General features: G+C 40.0%; 1 long non-coding RNA gene across 1 annotated transcript in view; it reads right to left on the reverse strand.

Annotated features, from left to right (window-relative positions):
- The window catches only part of LOC121521635, an 84,700-nt gene that overhangs the window by 20,488 nt on the left and 42,420 nt on the right, over positions 1–21,792 (reverse strand). Inside the window, exons 2-3 of the long non-coding RNA XR_005992869.1 lie at positions 16,679–16,756; positions 1,426–1,470 (exon numbers count right to left, since the gene is read on the reverse strand). This is a non-coding gene — a long non-coding RNA (uncharacterized LOC121521635). The remainder of the gene's footprint in view (positions 1–1,425; positions 1,471–16,678; positions 16,757–21,792) is intronic.

Raw genomic sequence — 21,792 nt, forward strand, 5'->3', positions numbered from 1 at the left:
TTGGGTTGAGTTTAGCTGCGCTCTGGGCAAAAACAGTTTAAAACCACTCCTGTAGAGCATTTATGATGTCAGGCACTAATGCTGGACAGGACGGTCTGGCCCGCAATCTCTGTTCAGTTTATCCCAAAGGTGCTCGATGGGGTTGAGGTCAGGGATCTGTGTGAGCCAGTCAATTTCCTCCACACAAGGAAGAAATAGTCCTTGCTTTGTGCCACAATATTGGAACAGGTTGGATAATGCTGTGCTTCCAACTTTGTGGCAACACAGGGCTGAACAATGCTGTCAAGATTGTGTTGATTTTGGTGCACCATGTGGACAAAAGAAGACCTTTTGAAATTCTCTTTACTGATTTTTTGCAGCTATGCCTGGGTCATGTTTTATGACAAAACTCCTCCTCCTTTCATCAGCTCTATTGCTTGTATTTACTGTAAAAAAAACAAGCTGTTTTCTGCTGTGAATCATCTTGACTGACATCTATCCTACAGTTTCTTCAATGCCTGCTTCTAGGCCTTAAAAACCCCACTATAGAAATAGTGGATAGAGGGGTTAACAGTCTTGTTTGCTTTTTCATGTCATACAGAGGCATTAGTATTTGTCAGAGTCTGTTTTATAACTAGTTTAAAAATCCGTCCTGTTCTTTACCTCAAAGTTAACAATCTGCATTATTTTTCTTCTATTTTGTATAATTACTACCTTAAATCTGTGCATTTGTTCCCTTAAATTACTGCACCATTTATGCAACTTGCTTTCATCAGTGGCACAAATCTGACTGTCAAACTTTGCCAAATATATTTTCAATGCCAGAGCTCTTGCAGGGATTTTTACGGCTACAACTGATTGGCAACAGTGTCACTGGAACAAAATGTTATAGCCATGAAAGACAGCCAATTATATATGCTTGTTTGTTAAGTCGGTTGTTTAGAGCAGGGCCTCTATCATTTTACCGGATCCCTGCCATTAGCCTTTAAAAAAAGATCTTAAATTGACAATAACCACTCTATTTTTTTCTTCCTTTTCTTTGATAAAATACATGAAAAAGACTGATGATTGTTCCCTGCTGAGAGATCTAATTTACTTTCTCTGTGGTTTATGAAAAATGGCTTTTTATTCACTTTGCTCTTAACAAAACCTTCATGGAGTTTTCTGAATCATCATTTCAGTCATTTTATCTCCACACGGAGGATATTAAAGTCGTTAGAGCCAGTGTAGGAGGTAAAGCGTGTGTGGTTTCATGTCAGAGAGAAATCACGTTCTCCAGTTGTTGTTGAAGTTTTTTTTTACAGGCAGTTATTCATGGATTTTGTGAAGACATTTTCAAAAGCTGAAACAATGTTCATCTATTATATATGACACCACACTACCATGGGGAATATGAGAGATTTGATGGTTTGCTAACAAAAAGTAAATCTGAGGATTGTTTTTTACCTTTTTGTTTATCTGCTTTGATCCAGTTTTCATCTGTCAGCAGGCCTGTGAGTGTGAAGAGAGATTTGGATGAATTATCTGTCAGTACGAAGGAGAGACTGTGCTTTAAAACACACTTTCACCAACAAAGACCACACCAATACAAAAATGGGTTTTGAATATTTTACTCTGAGCAATAAAAAGAAAGTTTGACAAAGAGATTAGGATAAGGGTGCTGGATGGAGGAAGTGAGGGTAGGGATGGTGAAAGGGCAGAGAGATGAAGGGACAAAAGGGAAAATTTGACAAAGGATGAAAGCAGATGAGGGTGAAACTTATCAGTGACATACAACAACTGTTGCTTGGGGTCTTTATCGGTCAAAGCTTTATGGGAGAGTGGCAAAGAGAAAATAAATCATTAAATCTCCACAAAAACACCATCCCCACTGTGTGGCACAGTGGTGGCAGCATCATGCTGTGGGGATGCTCCTCAGCAGCCGGCTGAAGGCTTGTTAAAAGAGAGGGTAAAATAAATGCGTTTAAATAAAGGAAAATCCTGGAGGACAATCCTAATCAGTCTGCAAGAGAGATATTTATTTTCCAGAAAGACAATGATCCAAAGAGAACAGCAAAAGCTACACAAAAAAATGGTTTAAGGACAAGAAGGAGACTGTTCTGGAGTGGCTGAGTCAAAGCCCAGACCTCAATCCAATAAAGGATTTGTGACTGGACTTGAAAAGGGCTGTTCACGCCTGATCCCTGTGCAACCTGATAGAGCTTGAGCAGTTTTTCAAAGAGGATAGAGTAAAATTTCCTTGTCGAGATGTGCACGCCTGATTGAGACCTATCCACACAGATTCAGTGCTGTGATTGCAGCCAAAGGTGCATCTACTAAATACTGACTTGGAGGAGGTGAATATTTATGCAGTTAAGTATGGCTGGGGGGACCGTCTGACAGCTTACACATGACAGACTTTATTGCCATTCATTCTAAACACCAGACAGAGCACATTAGAATGACCTTTTGTTGCAATTGGCTCACAATAGCAAAAACATACACTGAGTATTATAAATCGATTAAATAAAAGACAAAAATCATCTCTTGCATAAAAAATGATTGCAGAAAAATGTTGTATAAAGAGTCCAGAGAGAAAGTCCAGTGTGGGGTTACTGAGAGTTTAAAAGTCTGATGGCCTGAGGGAAGAAGCTCTTACAAAATCTGGCTGTTCTGCTCTGGCTGTGTCATCCTCACTCTCGGTAAGAAGCCCACAGTTGTTTAGATAAAAAGAGAGGTTTATTGAAAGCAGAAAGAGGAATATGATTGAGTAAGACTTACATTTGGCAATAGAAATGGGAAGCATTTGAGATGCATATTACAGAACTATGTTTAATAATGATATTACTTCTAATATTACATCTTTTTGACTGGTGCATAGCTATTCTACAATCGCTTTATTCACTCACACATACAAATCAGGTACTATAGTATTAGTTAAAGCATCAACTCCATTCTTAAAGGGATACTTCAGCATTTTTGAGGTTGGTTTGTATAAGGTACTTGACAATAGTGGAGGCAATAGCCTCCAGTGATTTCAATGAGTGTTTCCTCTTCAAACAAGAAGTGCTTGGAGAAGCTAGGCTATCCACTGTTGAAGATGAGTACAGCTGCTCCCTGTATTTGAGCCAGTTTTGGGTAAAAATGGGCCAAATAACAATGTTGGTTCTGTCGTACGAATTAAAAAAAAAAAAAAAAAAGAAAAGTAAGCGTCTTATTTTTTTGCCCAGAAAGCCTCTGTGTTTGGTACTATTTTGTGATGCTTCGGCTATCAGCTATGTGTTCTTCCCCCTCAGAGTATCTGAAAAGCTGTTTGGCTCTGTTGGCTTCATCAGAGGAAACCACAAGTATCAAAGCTAAACTAGTCATTTCAACTCAGTTTTCCACTTCAACAGCTGACGCAATGTTTTCATAAAGTGAACATATCATGACAGCTGAAGCTTGTCTAATTATCAAGAAGAAAAAAAAAAAGACAGCCACAAGCTTACTTGGATGACAAAGGTCCAAAAAGTACGAGTTATTAGTAAGGCAGGGAACTCTGAGTGGGGAGTGATGCAGGCTGCAGCTGTCTTTGAGCTGCTTCAATCTTCATCTTCAATCAGAAATGCCCTGAAGAAGTGTTGTAACTAAATCCTAATCATGACAACTGTAGCTCCTATTGACATGGGCTCATGGGCTCATGGGCTCATGACATGGACCCTTACAACAGTAGGTGGGCCAGGATCTCTCCTAATAACCAGTCTCTACCATAGTTTCTTTTCCTTCTTTCTTTCTTTTGAGTCTTCAGCTGTGGAAGTTTGGGTATATACTCTGGGTCATAAAATTATCCCACCATATCCACAGAAATCAGCCAAGATATCAGGAAATGAATTTTGGACCTCCACAAGTCTAGTTCATTCTTGGAAACAATTTCCAGGTGCCTGAAGGTGCCACGTTCATCTGTTCAAACAATTATACGCAGGTATAAATGCCACGGGAATGTCCAGCCACCATAACGCTCAGGAAGGAGACGGGTTCTGTCTCCCAGAGATGAAAGTGCTTTGGTGCAAAATGTGCTTATCAACAGTAGAACAAAAACAAAAGACCAGTGAAGGTCTGGCTGAAGCTGGTAAGAGAGTGGCATTACCCACAATGAAAAGAGTCCTGTACTGACATGGGCTGGAAGGCCCCTCAGCGAGGAAGAAGCCATTACTAAAAAAGCAAAATAAAAAAGCCATTTGCAACATTACTGTTTGCAAAGGCACACAGGGAAAAAGACCAAATTTTTGGAGGAAAAAGGGGCAACTTACAAGCCTGAGGAGCTCCAGGAGGGAGTGGTGCACTTCAGAAAATCATGAGGAAAGACCATTATGTAAAAATATTCCATCACAAGACATCAGCCAGGAAGTTCAAGTTTGAGTGCAAATGGATCATCTGAATGTCATACAGTTTAACAGCAATCCTACCAAATACTAAGAAAATGTATTTAAACTTTTGACTTTGAAGAAAGGGACAAAAAAATTCTAAAAACAATCTGTCTGTCATTATTCTGGCATTTTGCAAATAGAAATAATTTTGGTAATCCTGACTGACCTAAAACAGGAAAAGTGTAGTCTGATTTAATATCACACTGAGAAAAAAACAGGTTATGCCGAATGTAAACTTCTGGTTTCAACTGCATGTTATCAATAAAGATAGACCCAATATTAATCCACAATCTGCTCAGCACTAAGCAACATTTGGCAAAGTTTCAATGACAAGAAAAAAACTTCCTTTTACTGGGCAGATATGGGCCAGAACCAGACTCATGTTGTACAGCCATCTGCTGAAGCTGTTTTGGGGTTTCAAAGGTATGAAGGACATGCGGGGAAGAATGAGGGGGACAGAAAAAATGAGAAGAAGGAAATGCAGAAAGAGGAAGGAGAGACAGACAGAAATAAGAGGGACAGACAAAGAAAGAGACAGAGCTACACTGTGCATTTTCTAACCAACCGCAATGTGTAAAAGCAATATTTCTACAAAATAACAGAGAACTTCCAGCTGCATATGCAAACGCACCTTGCAAAAGTATTCACCTTGACTTTGTCTGATTTTTTTCCTGGCAGACCCTTGTAAAATTTCCAAGTCAAGTCTGAGTGAGCTGATGTGTGACACAGAAAGGAAAAAAATCCCCACTAGAAAGTAGACAAAGTGATGACAGTTCTATCAATGACCAGTGTGTGACTAGTGCAGTTGCTGTCTATGTGAAAAAGCAGAGGCTTTGCACCCTTTTCTATTCACCAGTATATTTTTTGCTATTTCATTTACTGAATACATCAATTGACATGTAGCATTCAAAGCAAAAGCTGTCATTAAATTGTCAGCCCCTTTGCTTTTTTCCCATCATCTTAGATTTCTGCAACATGCTTTTATATGTCACATCTCGCCTACCGAGACCCCATCTTCCTATCTGTCAGGAAAATCTTCGTGCTGAGGATATACTGTTACTCGGGAATATTTTAGAGCAAGGTTCTCTAAATTGAAAAACCCTTCTATTTCATAGGGCAGGTGCACATGAGGGCAATGTGTCAATCAAAAACTTGTACACTTTTTAACATGGAAAAAGCAGAAAAAATGACAGTGTTTCTATAAAACACCTCCTTCTCCCTCAGGAAGGGTAGTACTGAAACATTGCAAATAAATGATTGTAGTAGTCTTGTCCAGTGTGTAGAAACTCAACTAAACACAAGTCAAACCAATGTCAGTGAAGACAGTCATAGATTTCTGTCATTTACTGTAAACTTGACCCACGTTGACATGATGAAACTGCAAATAAAGATGTAAAAACATGAGATTTTGTATATTGTCACACAAGAACTGCATCCCACATGGAACAAAAACCACAAATCAAAAAAAGGGATATGCTGAAAATACCTTACAAAATTAATTGCCTGATATTTCTTACATAGCATAAAAAACTCACAGCATTGCCTGTCTGACTTCCCTCAGTGGATGGCAACAGACTGTCTTCAGCTTTCCATTTGTAACTGGTAACTAATTCCGCAAAGAATAAAGCCTGCCCATGAAAGTTCAGTAAGCCAACCAATAAAAGTTGAGGATGCCAACCCTTGAATCCAACACACAAAGTTAAGAATGCCAACCCATGAAGCCAACCTATGAAAGCTAAGAATGCCAACCTATAAAACTCCAGAATGCCAACCCACGACGCCAGCCTACGAAAGTTATGAAAGCTGTTTGTGTGTTTGGACCTTCATGGAATGGGTTTCCAGTCCTCACATCACCAAGTTCAGTGCCAAGCATTTGGTAGAGAGGTGTAAAGCAACACTGGACTGGGGAGCAGTGGAAACATGTTCTATGGAGTGACATATCATGTTTCTGTTTAGAAGTCAGATGGACAAGTCTGGGGTTTGGTGGATGCTGAGAGAAGGTTACCTGCCTTGTTGCATTGTGGCAGCTGTGTTTGGTGGAAGTGGGATATGGCATTGTTGTCAGGGTTTGGGCAAGGCCCCTTATTACCAGTGAAAGCCAACTCAATGCTTCAACATAACAAGGCATACTGGGCAATGGTATGCTCCAACTTTGTGGCAACAGTTTGGGGAAGGCCCTTTTCTATTCCAACATGACTGTGCCCCAGTGCAAAAGGAAGGACTATAAAGACGTTAATGAGTTTGGTGTGGAAGAACTTGACTGGCCCTAACCTCATAAATGCTCTACAGAATGAATGGGCACAATGGGGACCTGCAGAGCACTAAGCCCCTTGAGGCAAAGACTCTGACACTAAGATAAGAGGAAAAAGGAGACTAGAAATAAATATATAAGGTCATAGTTTGAGGGGGGGGTTTGGGGTTATGGTTAGGTACATACTTGGGTCATCGGGAACAAAGTAACATAAAGTCCCACACTCATAATTCTAAGTTTCCTTCATTATTACCTTTAACCTGCAGTCATGCACCATTCAGTTTGTTCATTCTAGTGTAATTAAGAATAGTAACAGTAATAGTTGGTTCAGTCTATAGTGGTTAAACATGAAACAAAGGATGACAAAATATAAGCAAAATGAAAAGCAACAAAGAAATTAACAACCCAATATCCCCTCATTTGAAATGATACAATAAATACAACATTAAAAATGCAAACTAAAATGTGCAGTATGGAGAAATCAGCTTGGAGGATGCCTGAAGAGATGAGGCTTGTGCCTGGCACAGGCCTGGGCAATGGCCATCAGGATGCCAGAACAGTGCAGGACCAAGGTTGACCGGCATATGCTCCCATACTTGTGCACCATCACAAAGGAAAATAGCTGAATGTGCAAAATCACAACTCGTGTACATCAGTGAAGCTCATATAGATGCAGGATTAAATGCTGTAATGGAGCCTTAGCAGAGCACTTAAATGCACACTTGTAGCAGGTGGTTTCCTTACATATGAACTTAAAATCTGTTTACATCGATAATGTCTTCAACCCTAACCTGAAATGCCAGATAGTCTGTTTTGTATAGATATATTTCACATTCATCTGGGAAAGCTCCCATACAAAGCGTTTGAGAAAGGCGGGACATTTTTAAAAATTCTCAGAAGGTGATTGGAGAAACATTGGTAATTTCATATTCATGACAGGCAAATCAGAGCGACAAGACAAAATGACGTTCTATGCATGTTCTATTCTTGAGCAGATGGGATACCGCTGCTGTAGTTGTGAATGGTGGAGCTCCTCCACTAATACATTGATGCCAAGGCCAGTTGGGAGATGTGCAAAAACATCTTCTCTGCCAAGACAAGCTCTCAGTGTGGCTCTACTCTCTGTTTTGAATGTTTTAAAAAGAAAATATGGTCAATTTCCATTAAACTGCAACTTTCTAACAGCTACATCCAAGCTAACAGCTACTGTGGCAGCAGCCATTGGATACACCGGCAAACCTATGCCAAAGCAGACCAGGAGAAAAGCGAAAACATCTTTTTTCTGTCATGAAAAGCTTTGGATGTTGCTCTCTGCCCTTGTTTTGGTAAAGAAATGTCCAGCTCTGACAAATCTGGCCCTCTGGCTACTTCCAAGTGAATTCTTCTCTTAGCAGCAGCCACAACCACTCACAGAACCACTAACCCCTTCCCCTGCATAACGCTCACAAATGCCGAAGCAGGTCGGCAGAAGAGCAAAAACATTTTTCACATCATGCAAAGCTTTCAGTGTTGTTTTTATTCTTCATATGATATAGAATTGTAATGCAGTTTTTGTAAAACCGATGCTATGTAAAAGCTACAACCGAGCTAATCACCACACTGAAGGCAGCCGTTGCACAAAACTGACTGGTCTGAACAGTGTTGGTCCGGCCCAAATGTTGTAGATTGGACTTGCCTGAATATGGACACAAACCATCTGGTTTGCAAGGTAACTTCAACCGCTTCTGCTTTTTTTAAAACAACAGAGAGAGTTAAGAAGAGGAAGAAGAAGCTGTTTTGTAGCTGTGTTGCTCCTGAAATTGAATCTAACTTGTTTTTCTTGATGTGTTTTGCTGATGCAGGTGACTTTTGACTTCTTCACAGAGCTGTCTGGGAGACTTTAACACTGAAATGAGATATTAAGGAGCAGTGGTGGACTTTTACGTCACTTTTACATCACAACCAAAATGTGCTGACAGGGAAAAAGCATGCCATTAAAAGAAATAATTAATGCTCTATGGATTTTCCCAACCCTAAAGTCATCTTCACCTGTAAGATAAATTGAATATGATACAGTGTAACTTAGCAACTGTTTCATAGTTTATCTTTGAATGGTTGCAGTTGAGCAAGTCCATTTTTTGCTACTAAGCAACAAAACAAGGTCAGGATGTGGATGTTGTGCACATGTGGCACTCTCATTTGATAAATCTCCCTTTAAGAGGCCAGAACTCAACCACAAATTGTGCTCTGTACAGCCTGTAATAAAAATTGTGATTGGATCTTTTAAAGCTGGCATCCAGAAAATGAACCCATCAAGTTAATCTACAGAGGAAGGCCTTGCCCAAGGTCCCCAGCACGGAAGCGTTCCTAGCTTCTGTCTAAAAACGGACCCATACAGAGCACCGGCATCAGTCCTTTTGCCAGAGGCAGCAACATCACTGACTTGGAGGCAATATTTTACAAAACCAAAAGCCAATAGCCTGGAGGAGAGTCTCCCTGTTCAGTTGTATGACTGATGGTCTGAGTGAATGACATGTGCTCACCGTTAATAATGGAGCCAGAACAATATTGGCAGGTTTAGTCTCACCAAAAGCAGCAGTGGTGCTGTGGTCTTACACTGCTGGTTAGTTTGGCACTGCTCCAAATGTGGAGTTTTAAGAAAGCAAGTAGATAGTTGAGAATTGTGGTTGGAGGGTTGCGGGGGCTCACTGGAGTCATCTATTAATCACATGGTCGATGGTTTGACCATCAAGTCCTTCCCACAATTCCTCGAAGGAGAGAGAAAAGCTCAGTGTCTTCATATGGTGAGGTAATAGTTAATTTAATCCAGCAGCTAGCTCACAGTGTGACTGTGTAGCACTTCATAACAGCCTCACATGCTTTCACATAACGTTATTCCTATTAAGATTCATGAATTCAAACTAGAAGGCAAGGGTGCTCCTGAATATGAATTTTTTGTATTCTAGTATCTTTTTTATTACTGGGAATATCTTAAATGTGCAAATGACAACTATCAGGGAACTGTATCTAATCAGTGTGCTGGTCCGATCTTATGATAAGTCATTGGACTGAATGCATCAAGTAACAACCTTACATAAAATGCATTTGATTCAGCTCTTCAGTGCTTTAATACTCAATCATGCACAAACAGCACCAAAACATAAAAGTTACAAATATTCAGAACAGTACAAATCACACTGTGCGTGACTAATCTGTCTAAATTGTTTGTCTAGATTTGTTTGTTGCTTTTCAGCACGACGGAGGAATCTTTTCAGTCAGTTCAGCTCATGACAGGAGTTATATCTTCTGAGAATCACCAGTAGAAAATCACCAGAGAATCACCAGAAGAAAAGCTTTCTGTACAATGGATGATTGTGACATAAAGAGGGGTAAACTGTGAAAAACTCTCCCTGTCAACTCGGCTAATTTCATAACACTGCAAATAAAATGTGGCATATCATCTAGTTTTCTGTAAATTTACTTGGAGATACTCTTTTGAAGTGATGTAATACCTGTTGTATTAATCAAATTAGAGACTTAAAATTTTGGGTTTATTGTTAACTGAATGTTGTCACAGTAGTGTTAACCAATGCCAGTGTTATATAACATTACTGCTGCTGTCACAGCGTCTGCTTAAGGTCATTGTCTTGCTTGGAAATAAATCTCCTAAGCCAAAGTTCTCTTACAGACTGATTAAGAATCCAGGATTCTCCTATATTTTGCCACATACCCACTACCTTTACAAACCATCCAGGGCTGGCTGCCAACAAGCATCCCCACAGCATGATGCTGCCACCACTGTGCTTGACAGTGGGGATGGTGTGTTTGTGGTGATGTGCAGTGTTTGGTGTCTGCCGTCTTGACTGGTGGCCAAAAAGCCCCATTTTGGTCTCATCAGACAAAAAAATTTTCTTCCACTTGACCATGGAGTCTCCCACATGCCTTCTGGTGAACTCTAGTGGAGATTTAAGGAGTTCTTTAACAGTGGCTTTCTCTTTGCAACTCTCACACAGTTTTGACTGGTGAAGAACCCGGGCAACAGTTGTTGTATGCAGAGTCTCTCCCATCACAGCTGAGTAGTCATAGGTGTCTTGGTGGACTCTCTCACTAGTCTTCTTCTTGCACGGTCATTCAGTTTGTGAGGACGGCCTGATCTAGGCATATTTACACATGTACCACATTCCTTCCATTTCTTGATGACGGATTTAACTGAACTATGGGTAATGCTCAGTGCCTTGAATTTTTTTTGTATCCATCCCACTTTTTCTCTGAGTTGCTTGAAATATTCTTTTGTCTTCAAGGTGTAATGGTAGCCAGGAATACTGATAACCAGTGACTGGACCTTCCAGACTCAGGTGTCAACCACTTTAGGCAAATTCACTGCACTCAGGTGATCCCCATTTCACTAATTGTGAGACTACTAGCACCATCTGACTGGACCTCTGTTGAATTAGGTCAGTCACTTCAAAGGAGGTGAATATTTATGCAGTCAATTTTTTACCCTACATATTTTTATTTAATTGACATAACTTTGTAGAAATTCTCTTGTCAGCTTTAACTCCACAGCAGAATCCTAAACTCACCTGAGTTTAGTGTTGCGTTAATATTGATGCCGGTCCAGTGCTCATGAGATGGTCTCAGAGACAGGGCCATTGATTAGGTTCATGTCTCTAACAAGATGAGGGCAGCCCTCGGCTATGTAGCATTACAGCCACAATTAACTGTGCTAATATGTACCGGATCCTCCCTGCTTTTGTATTTCTGACAGCCAGCAGCTGCTCTGACCCTCATTAACCCGGCCACTGTACCTGCTCACAGCTCATATCAATAACCAGCCAGCGCTCACATCACACAGCAGTAAGACTGGAGTAAGTCATATCAGCAGAATGTATGTTATTAAGAAGTGAAGGGGGGAAAAAAGTTAATTTCTCATTTATATCCAAATATATTTAAGAAATTAGAAAATGAGCTCCTGAACCCTACAGGCAATGGCACATCAGTGACTGCCTGTGCATTTAATTCTGTTAAGAGAAAGCAAAACTGAAAAAAAAGCAATTATCAGTCTTTTACCCACTGGCAGGGACAGATGGAGAGTAGGAAGAAAGACCCAGGGGATTTAGTTATATGAGAAATAATGGTGGAGAATGTTTATAATGATTAAGCACCGGAAAGTTGCTGCAGCTGCATTTGTCCGTGTAGTTTTGTCAGTTGGAGTGCCAGATATATGAAGAAAATGAAGCAAAGAGGACATTCAGCTTTCACATGAATGACTCGTAATTTGAGGAAAAGCACATTTTTGGTCAAAGACAAAAGAGAATTATAAGAATAAAAACTGTAGCCTTTTCACACATGCACTTTTGAAAATGTGTGGAAATTTCAGGACAGGATGCCCCTGAAATTGTCCCTCGCCTGTTCAAATATGCACCTCACAGAGGGAGACTCCCTGCAGGACTGGAGGGGGGCATTCTCAAGAGAAAGGTCATGACACAGAAATAATGATTTTGAAGTAGCAGACCAAGTAACAGAGGCTGAGGCTGACCGCCTTTGCCTTTATACTAAGGCTATACAATTCACCAAAGCAATGAAGGAGTGGTAAAGAACATACTCAGCCTGCCGACCGTGATTTAATGAGGTACAGTGATTTGTTTGATGATAACCATCTTGTTATAGACGTCAAGAAAACAGAGGAGATGGTCCTGGACCCTTGTCAGTTCCGCAGTGTTAATTCATGCTGAGAAAATTAACCAGGTAAGTGCCTACAGGTATCTAAGCATCTACTAAGATAACCTGTTTATCTTGTAAACCTACGCTGAATGAACTGGACATGTCATATAAAATTCATGACCCCTTCCTGCCTGCTTATAACTAATTTCTCTGAATATTTCCTGCTTCGTTATCACATCAGCTCACCTTTAGTTTACATTGAAATGCTACTACAGGGCTGGCAGAACAGTCAGAGTGACCAAAATCTAACATTTGCATCCACACAGGTGGCCTAGCCTGAAATTTTCAGCAAAATTTAGAGAATGTAGCCAGTTTTTACCGCTTATTGGTCATGTCAGTCAGAAAGGCTTGGCTTGTAGGGGCAGACTGCAAGAGCTCTATCTCACTTCCCTGAAGCTGATAGTACTTGCCCGGAGCATCCTGGCTACTTAGCAGCAGCATTGAATGTAACTTCAACTGGAAGAAGAGCCATCGAAGAGAAGGGAACAGAACAGAAACCTCCACAGTAGACATGTTTGTCTTTCTTTAGCACCACTCCCAGGAAACCACAACGGTTGGATTTGTTTTAGGTGAGGTTACAGTTGAGATGATCTGAAACATTTAAGTCTGATAAATATATAAAAAATAAGAAATCAGGAAGGGGGAATATACTTTTATACAGCGTAATGTGTGCATGTCTGCTCCGTCAGTGAAACTCAATGAAAAGTTTATCACTAAAAGGTGCAAGCTGAGGTTTTAACAGCAATAGATAACTGTATTAAATACTTCAAAGTCTCATATCAGTTTGTCTCACTTAAGATTTTTTTTTACATGAAATTATCTAATAGCTGGAATTGAAAAGGCCTGGCATAAATTTCCAACATGTGTACTCACATAGGTTTAAATACATCAGCTGCAGGCATAACTGAGTGTGAAAGGGCGCAGATGCAGAACAAAAAGCAGGTTGGCACACTGGTCTCTGTGAAAGGCTGCCCAGAACATGAGCCAGTGGATGGCAGATCAGAGGGAAAGAGCTGCCAGTGAAGTGGGCAGTCGCTCTCTTTTAACCCCCCTCGAATCCATTTTCCCTTCTTGTCATGCTCTCTTTTTCCCTCCTCTTTTCACTCTCTCTTCGGGGATTAGATGCAGCTGCCTGCCTGTGTACAGCTTGCATGTTTATCTCTATCTGATACCTTTACAAACAGCCTCTTGTTTCGTTCCCCGCTGATCTCTCTCCTCTTTCTCCTCACTCCCCTTCCTTTGACCCTCTGGTTGCAAAACCAGTCAGAAAAGCAGCATCTGGCTTTTTAAAGGGATCCACTTGTGCATGTAGGAGCCCCTGCAGAGTCATCCTGAATAATGACGGAAGCATTTCCCCTCATATAATGATAGCTGCCACATCATTTGTCCCCTTTTTCACTGCCCCTGGCTGGGTGTGAAAAATGTCTGAAAATAAAGTAAAAATTCGTTTTTTTTTTAAACCAGGTGACTGCAATCAGATAACACTAGGGACTAGCAGGCAGAACTGATTGTTTATGCGTAACAGCCCCTTTCAAAGTGGCACAATGGAGTGGAGATGTGGTCCTTGACCCAGTTAATTAAAATACTGGTGGAAATGTAACACAATAATGTCTTTGAAGTTTAACACAACAGTGCTATTCATGTTCCCAGATTAGCATTCCTTTCTCGCCAGTTTAATTTAATTTAGCCAAGGACTATGGAATTAGTTAGCCTGCATGTGACGCATACTGTCACAACACTGCATTAAGCAGACCTGTAAATTAACAGAATAGCTGTAATTAAAGTCTCACTGAGATTTTAATTAACCCCAGTGTTTTATTGTCTTGTTCCCATTTGGACGAGAATGCCTTATGACATGTTTTCACAGAGAGAAAGCACGAGTGTGTTGTTAGAGCTGCACATGCCTGAGTTAGAATGCAACAGCTTAAACTCAGTATCAGTATCAGTATTCAGTATCAAACAAAAATTAGCTTATGAGACCAAAAAAATGTGATCTGTGCAAAAAATGTTCACATCAAGAGAACAAATTTGAAAAAGCAACCAAATTATTAGTCTTTGAATTTTTAACATCTTTTTGTTTACAGTTCCCGTGTTTCTCTCAGTGATCAGACTTTTGCTCTCGCTTCTTGGTTTTGCGTTTGCGCTGCCTGATCCTTTGTTTGCATTTCTTGACTTTTTGCTCTCAGTTCTGACACAAATTTCCCATGTGGGCGGCCCTTCTGGGGTGTATCCCTATTGATTAAACAGGTTTATTTGTCAGTGCAGTAATAGATGTTGTTTTGTTTCATACACATACATATTTTATCATTTTTCCAGCCACTTCAGGTGTCGCCTTCGCTTTGGACGTAAACTATGCCTCAGTCATCATCAAAAAGTCAAGAAACGCAAACAAAGGATCAGGCAGCGCAAACGCAAAACCAAGACGCAAGAGCAAAAGTCTGATCACTGAGAGAAACACGGGAACTGTAAACAAAAAGATGTTAAAAATTCAAAGACTAATAATTTGGTTGCTATTTCAAATTTGTTCTCTTGATGTGAACATTTTTTTTCTTGGACCACATTTTTTTGTGTTCAAATGCTAATTTTTGTTTGATACTGAAAAAGTTATTTGAATCTTTTTGACACAAATCTCATTCCATAGGAGGGGACCTCGGGGAAGACCCTGAATGCACTTGAAAGATTATATATCCTGTCTGGCCTCTGGATCCTCCAAAAGGAGTTGTAAAGTGTCAACTTGTTCAACCTGCTACCGCTGTGACCCGGCCCTGGACAAGTGGAAGAAGATGGATGTGTAGATAGATGAATGGAAGCTTTTAAACCAAAAGTTTTCAGACTGCCTGTAAAACTGCCAGAAGCTGCAGGATGTTTGAATGAAAATTTGTACGATACAGTCATCTCTGTATGTAACCCTGCACACAGATACTGAAGCAATAGACAGTCAGACATTTATCAGCGAGTCCTTTATCTGCTAAATTATTGGGAGTGGTATTGTGCAACAGTGGAGAATCAACATGTCCGAAGTATGAGGAAATAAGGAGAGGGAGTAGAAGTTGCAGGTGGGTGACAGGATTGGGTCTCAGTGCAGATTGATTGTTTTGTGACAGACAGGAGCCGGCCCTCCACCTCTCTTCTTTACAGATAAATAATAGGAGAGAGCAATGAGCAAAGACAGCCGGGAGGGATTGAATCTCTGTGAGCCGCTACTCAAAGTGCAACGTCATTTATCAGTGTCAAGGCAGACAATCCATGTTAGCCAAACACACAGTAAACACACAAAGTGCACAAACACACAATATGGCTGCAGGCGGCAGACAAGGACATAGAGTCCCCGTAAGAGAATTCGATTCTGGCTTTAAGCAATTTTCTACAAGAAATACACAAGCGCCAGACTAGTTTAAAATGATTTTTTAAGTCCCAATGCACCTGAGATTTTCAAGATTTCATGCTGCCATACAAAACTTTGACTATCAAAGAAAAGAATACTTCCTCTTGGAACAAGTACAGCTCAATAAAAGATACTGGCTAGAGAGAGTGTGGAAAAAAAGAGCAAAAATGAGAGTGAGCTCTTTATTGTTGAGTCCTTTGGGTTAAAAAAAAAAAGTTTTGGAAAAGTTTAACTACATAGTGGTTTTTAAATTAAATTTGTTTGAACGATTTCTTCTTTAATCAGATTTGTTTTTATCTCCAAACCTATATACAGCTCACTTACATTTGAAGATATTCTCATAAACACAGTCAGGGATTTGATTAACTGTATTTATTCTCTGCTTATTGCAGAAATATGTCCAAACAGCATAAACAGCACCACAGAGCCCTCCACACATGCATTACAGAGCTTGTGCAGCACACATGAATATTAAGCAAAGCCAGCGTGATTCCAATATCACACAACATTAAACAAACATACAGCAGGCCTGGCCATAAAACCCCCCATGCAAAAATGTCTCCTCTGTCATTTCAATATGATAAAAAAATCCTATATCTCCTATACGATAATCACTTATGCATAAAATGCAGCATTAATATTCCAAGTATTTATATTTCAATGTAAATGAGCCTGCTGTTTGTGACCTCTCGCTCAGAGCACGGAGCCTGATGACGGAAGTCTTTCTTCAATATGTGTGACAGCTCAATCCTGCGTGACACACTCCTGTCTCGTTGTCTTTATAGAACGGCCTCCCCAGGCGGGATGCTGACAACTCAGTAGCTACAATAAAGTGCAGCAACCCACCTTCGTCACACCAGTGCACCAGGCACTCTTAACTCTGACTCACACCAAAAACAGAGAGGAAGATTGAAAGACAGCAAGTGATGAAGACAGGAGAAGTGCGTAAGAGAATTTTAAGTAGCTTAGCATTACCATTTGTCCTTTCAGTCATTTCCTGCCAAGTTCTCCTCTCATAAGACATCTTCTGTTGGTAGCAGCTCTGAGTTCATCCTGAAAACAGACGTTGAAAATATGAGAGACCCCGCACATAATGACAAAATGATTTTACACTTACAATGTGAGGAAGTGAAGAAGACACCATAAATACCCTTCTACACATGAACAGATTCCAGTGACCAAAAACCAGAGTCACTACTCAGAAATCTCACAAATATATTGGTCAGTGTATTTCCAGGCAGATTCATTTTCTGGTTGAAACCAGACTCAAAAATCGTGAGAAACTCTCTTTATTCTGTGTTTTCGTTGTTGACCAAAAATGGAAAAAACTGAAAAATTATCAATTTTTCAGTTTTTCTGTTCTCAAGGTATCAAGGTCATTTTACTATGACTCACTTTTGGTTCAGAGTTTGGTTTTTTTTTATCTATGTAGGCAACACGTGGCTAACCTAGGTAGTGAATATTAATGTGATCAACGTGGATGACATCAAATAATGCCCATCTCTGGGGAGGTTTACAGCTATGCAGGGAAATCAACAGTATGGAAGGATTTTCAGTTAGTCATCAATGCAGGTAATAAAGTAGCTGAAACAAAGGGAACTGCAGATAGCTGAGCAGCATAAACACTGATGCAGCAACCAGGGTGAGGACAGGCCTGGGCCAAGCATAGACAAGTAGTGGACTTTGATGAGTAATTAAGGCCGATGACGAGAGCACCATCTCAATTCCCCGCAGCTTGGTGTTCATGCTTAGGACATCCTGACTAATCAGCAGCAGCAGTGAGGGTAGAGCCACTGATGGGAGGACCATGACGAACTATCCACTGTGGACACTTTGTCTTTCTTCTGGACTACTCCAAATGAACCACAATGGTTGGATTCGCTGTTGTAGCAGAGGTTACAGTTGAGATCATCAGTCTATAATTACTTATGTGGGACAATTAATGGTAAGACTCAATTTTCATTTGTAATGCAGAGTTTTAAGGTAGCGTCTAATTAGCAGAGCACGGGTGAGCTATTTGTTTTTTTTTTTTTTTTTGTCTTCAGTGGAGGATGGTATTTGACTGGTGTTATCTGCTAAGTTTTGGTAGCAGCTAATGCCTGGTCTGGTCATGAGTCATACATGCCGAGCAGGTTGTAGTAACAGGGTAACAGTTACTCCCATTTTAGCACAGACATGAAGCTGTATCACAGTGTTTCTCTTTGTATATGTTTTATTGCTGTTAAATGCAGGTTATTGGTTACATATGGCTATCTGAAGTATATCTCCAGTAGTTGTTCTATATTGCCGAAATTCTTGAGGACTGCTGGTCATTTTGGTTGGAGACAAAAATTCTAGTGTAACTTTAGGTCAAAATATAATCAAATCTGTTGCTATGGATACATTCGAGCTATAATTGCATTGCCAGAGGCAGTCTTTGGTACCAGTTTTCAAAACAACTGAATCTGGCGTGTAATTATCATAAACCCATCACAAAGCAGGCCGCAAGAAGAGCAAAAGCATCAGTGCAGATTTTTGCCTTTTTTAGATAAAGAAATGTGGTCCAGTTCTGATTAAAATGTTGCTATTCTATTGCTACATCCAAGCTAATTGCTACACAGGCAGCAGCCATTGCCACCGGTTTGCAGTGCGACCAAGCCCCGCCCATAATCACTTTAGTTTGGAGCCTTGCAAGACCCCCGATGACAGACCTGGACTCTGGTCAATCCATGGTCCGTGCAATTTTACTTTCTTTCACCCTCAGAACATTTTCAATTGTGTGCCTTGTTAGCTGTGCTTTTAGCATTAGCAGTGCTAACTCTCAGAGTTAGTAATGTTTACATGGCTGAGCCTGACATACTGCCAACACAGTCTATGGAGCCATGAGCTTCCCAGCCCGTCTTGTTGACCCCAAAGGGTTAAAATGGACCGTAGGTTCTACAGTGAGAGGGAGTGAAAAGACTGAGGTCACATCATGCATCACCACCCAAAGTTAAAATTAGCAGAACAACAGCAAACAATTCCTCTGAGCAAATAAAACAGAATAATCTAGAAAGATTTCTTTCTGTCCTTGTTACAGTCCTTGTAAAGCACTTTGCAACTCTGATTTTTAAAAGTTTTTATAGAGAGAAGGGAATGAGGCCCACAATTGGCATAATTATCTTTCAGTTATGGCTCTACTTGTGTGTGTGAGGGTGTGTGTGTGTGGGGGGGGGGGGGGGTGTCTGACTTCTAGTCAAAGTTTTGTGAAAGTAAGCCCTATCTTTGAAAATGAGCCAGGCTGTTACATCAGACTTGTGCTGGAAAACTTCAAGCTGGAATCATACAGTCCGATTTGTGGGTTAGCCAAAAACTCCTGGGTCAATTGCACATCATTGAAAAGAAGAAAATTAAAACAAACAAATTAAAAAACAAAACTGTTTTATAGTAGACAGTAGATGTGCTGGAGAGAAAAGATGAGTATGGACTGTCTAATTAAACCATGACAGAGCCCCTGAGGAGACATGGCTAGAAAAAAATAAGAAATTAAGTTTGAGGTACTCACAGGAAAGTCTGCTGTAAGCTATAGAGAAAGTTACTCATGATCATTAAAAAGTATCATGTTTGCTCCAGAGAGTTACTGGTGTTTTAATGGAGGGAGTAATGGTCTTTCGCCATCTCTGAGATATCACACAGATAATCATCTGTCTATTCAGTAACAAAAAAGTGAAGTTGTAACACTGTAGATCCAAACAGCTCATCAGTGCGCTGCAGGAGCAATTATGTGATGTGCTGAAGCAGTGCTGTAACACAACTTCATTCTAGCAGGAAAGTAAAGCACAGCAAGAGTAAACATTTACCCTGACACTGTTTTAGACCATTTTTTCTCAAAATGAGACAAACCTGTCTAGCTTTAGCACATGCACCACAGCTGGTCTGTCCTTAAAGGGGCACTGATAGGCATCTAAGGTCCCATCCACACAGAGACAAATTCAGGAGTATACACAAAAGTCCTTTGTGGTATCGGCATTTTGTCCACACAGCGTTTTTGGAGGTCATAAATGCTACTTTTTGAAACCGGGTTCCAGAGTGAACAAATCTGTAAACGATTATCGTTTGGACAGCCAACCGCATCTTTCTTGAAACGATTATGTCACACATGGCGTAGCCCACGTGCGCCGCATGCGCATGTCGAACCAAAAAAACAATGGCGAATTACAGGGGTGTGTTCGTGCTGCTGAACTTGCTGAGCTTATTATGGCTTTGACAGCAAATCTGATGCTCCTTTACCACCACGGTGAACAGCATACACCAGATGTTCTTAAATCCAACGTAGAGAACAACCAGAAGGGCAACTAGGAGAACATTTGTGGCAGTTTTCTGTGATCTTCTTCTCTCTTTTGGTGCATTTCTGTTGCAGCAATACAGCGCCACGTACAGGCTTGGAATATATACTACAGCGTTTTCAGTCATTTTCATTGGTTCCGTACTTACGCAGAAATTTCCTGAAACAATCCTGTGTTTAAAGACAGAAAAATTTCAAAACGAAACGGAAATATAACATTTTCATCTTAGACAAGGCCTAATATAACTTATGATCACAATATGGCTATTTAATATTTACTGTTACACAATCCTTTACTTGAAAAATGCCAAACTATCTCTTTAAACTTAATTGTGAGCGAAATAAATTTCCCTGTGAACATTATTTAGTTTCTGGTGCACTCTAGGACCTTATTAATTTAACTTTCAACACACGAATTGTAAATAAAACCATCTGAGAGCTCTCAGACAAAACATGTAAAGATGATAAGTAAAGGGCTACATGCTAGTCAGCTCCGCCAACCTCTACTGCTTCTTTCTTGTTTTGAATTGTGGACAGTGTCCAATAAAAATGGCACTACATAAGATGTTTTAATGAACAGTGAACCATTGTTAGGATTGTATTTATGATTTTCATATAATAAGGGATAAAAGCTGTTTAAAGTGGCCTCTTTAATACTGTTAATCCTGCTAGCTGCTTGCAAAGCAATCTGTGTCCACTGGCAGCATTTACCAGGAGTGCCACTTTTAACAACTTTACAAAATTTACGGTTTACTAAATGCACTTTTAATGACATTATTTATCAATTAGAGTCCTTAATTCAAATGAAAATAAGCAGCAGAGGTGGGCAGAGCCAATAGCAGGGGATAATTGTGGTCAATACAAGTAAGCAGCTCAAACATGAATGAGGTACAGCAACAGAACAGCAGTTTCCAGTAGCGGTTCATGCTTCCTTATGTTACGTACCTACATGTATGTTTAAAGTAAAAACTAACAATTCCATGACAATAATAAACATAATAGGAATGTTCTGAATCACATACTTTCACAAGTCTACTTCACTGCAGTAAACTTCAATATAGTTACAGCACTATTCTTAAAAGGCTTTTTTAGTTTAGTTTAGTTTTATTTATTATTATTTCATCATGCTGTACACCAAAAGAGGTGCCCAGCCCTCACGGGCTTACAAGACACTGAAATACAAAACAAATAAGAGCAATCAAGCAAAGACAAGAGCAACTCATCACAGTACATATCAGACAGAAACAAATCAAATGTTAGCAAAATGTTGCTCATTGGCAATTAGACCTTACACTCCTTATTAGACAGCAGCTTTAGTCAAACATAAAGTGTACTCTTACGCTGCTGAAAAGCATTCAACACAAATTGTGTAAGCTGAAACATTTTGTGTGTAAACAAAAATTGGAGTCTTTCTTCATCAGACATAGAAAACAAATCAGGACACTCTAGGGTAGTGTTGTCCCAAATCAGGCACTGCTGTTTGCACTTTACCAGAAGTGATGACGGTTTAAATGCCTCATTTTTCTTCCTCTACTTCCTTTTTAACGGTGAACTGCAAACAGAGTTAGGCTGTTAACATCAAAAGTTGCCAGCTATTTTCACCCACTGCTAAATTCATTTGTCTTGTATTTTATCTTATCATTATTCTTTCAAAGAACATGAACTTATTTTCATGGCTTTCATACCAAAATCTTCAACCATGCACACTCTCCTCCAACTGGCTGAAAAAAATCATGCATCATATTCATAGTCTCTACATGCTTTCCTGTTCAAACCATCTAAAGTA

Source organism: Cheilinus undulatus, linkage group 14 (assembly GCF_018320785.1).
Source record: "Cheilinus undulatus linkage group 14, ASM1832078v1, whole genome shotgun sequence".
NCBI classification, from domain to species: domain Eukaryota; kingdom Metazoa; phylum Chordata; class Actinopteri; order Labriformes; family Labridae; genus Cheilinus; species Cheilinus undulatus.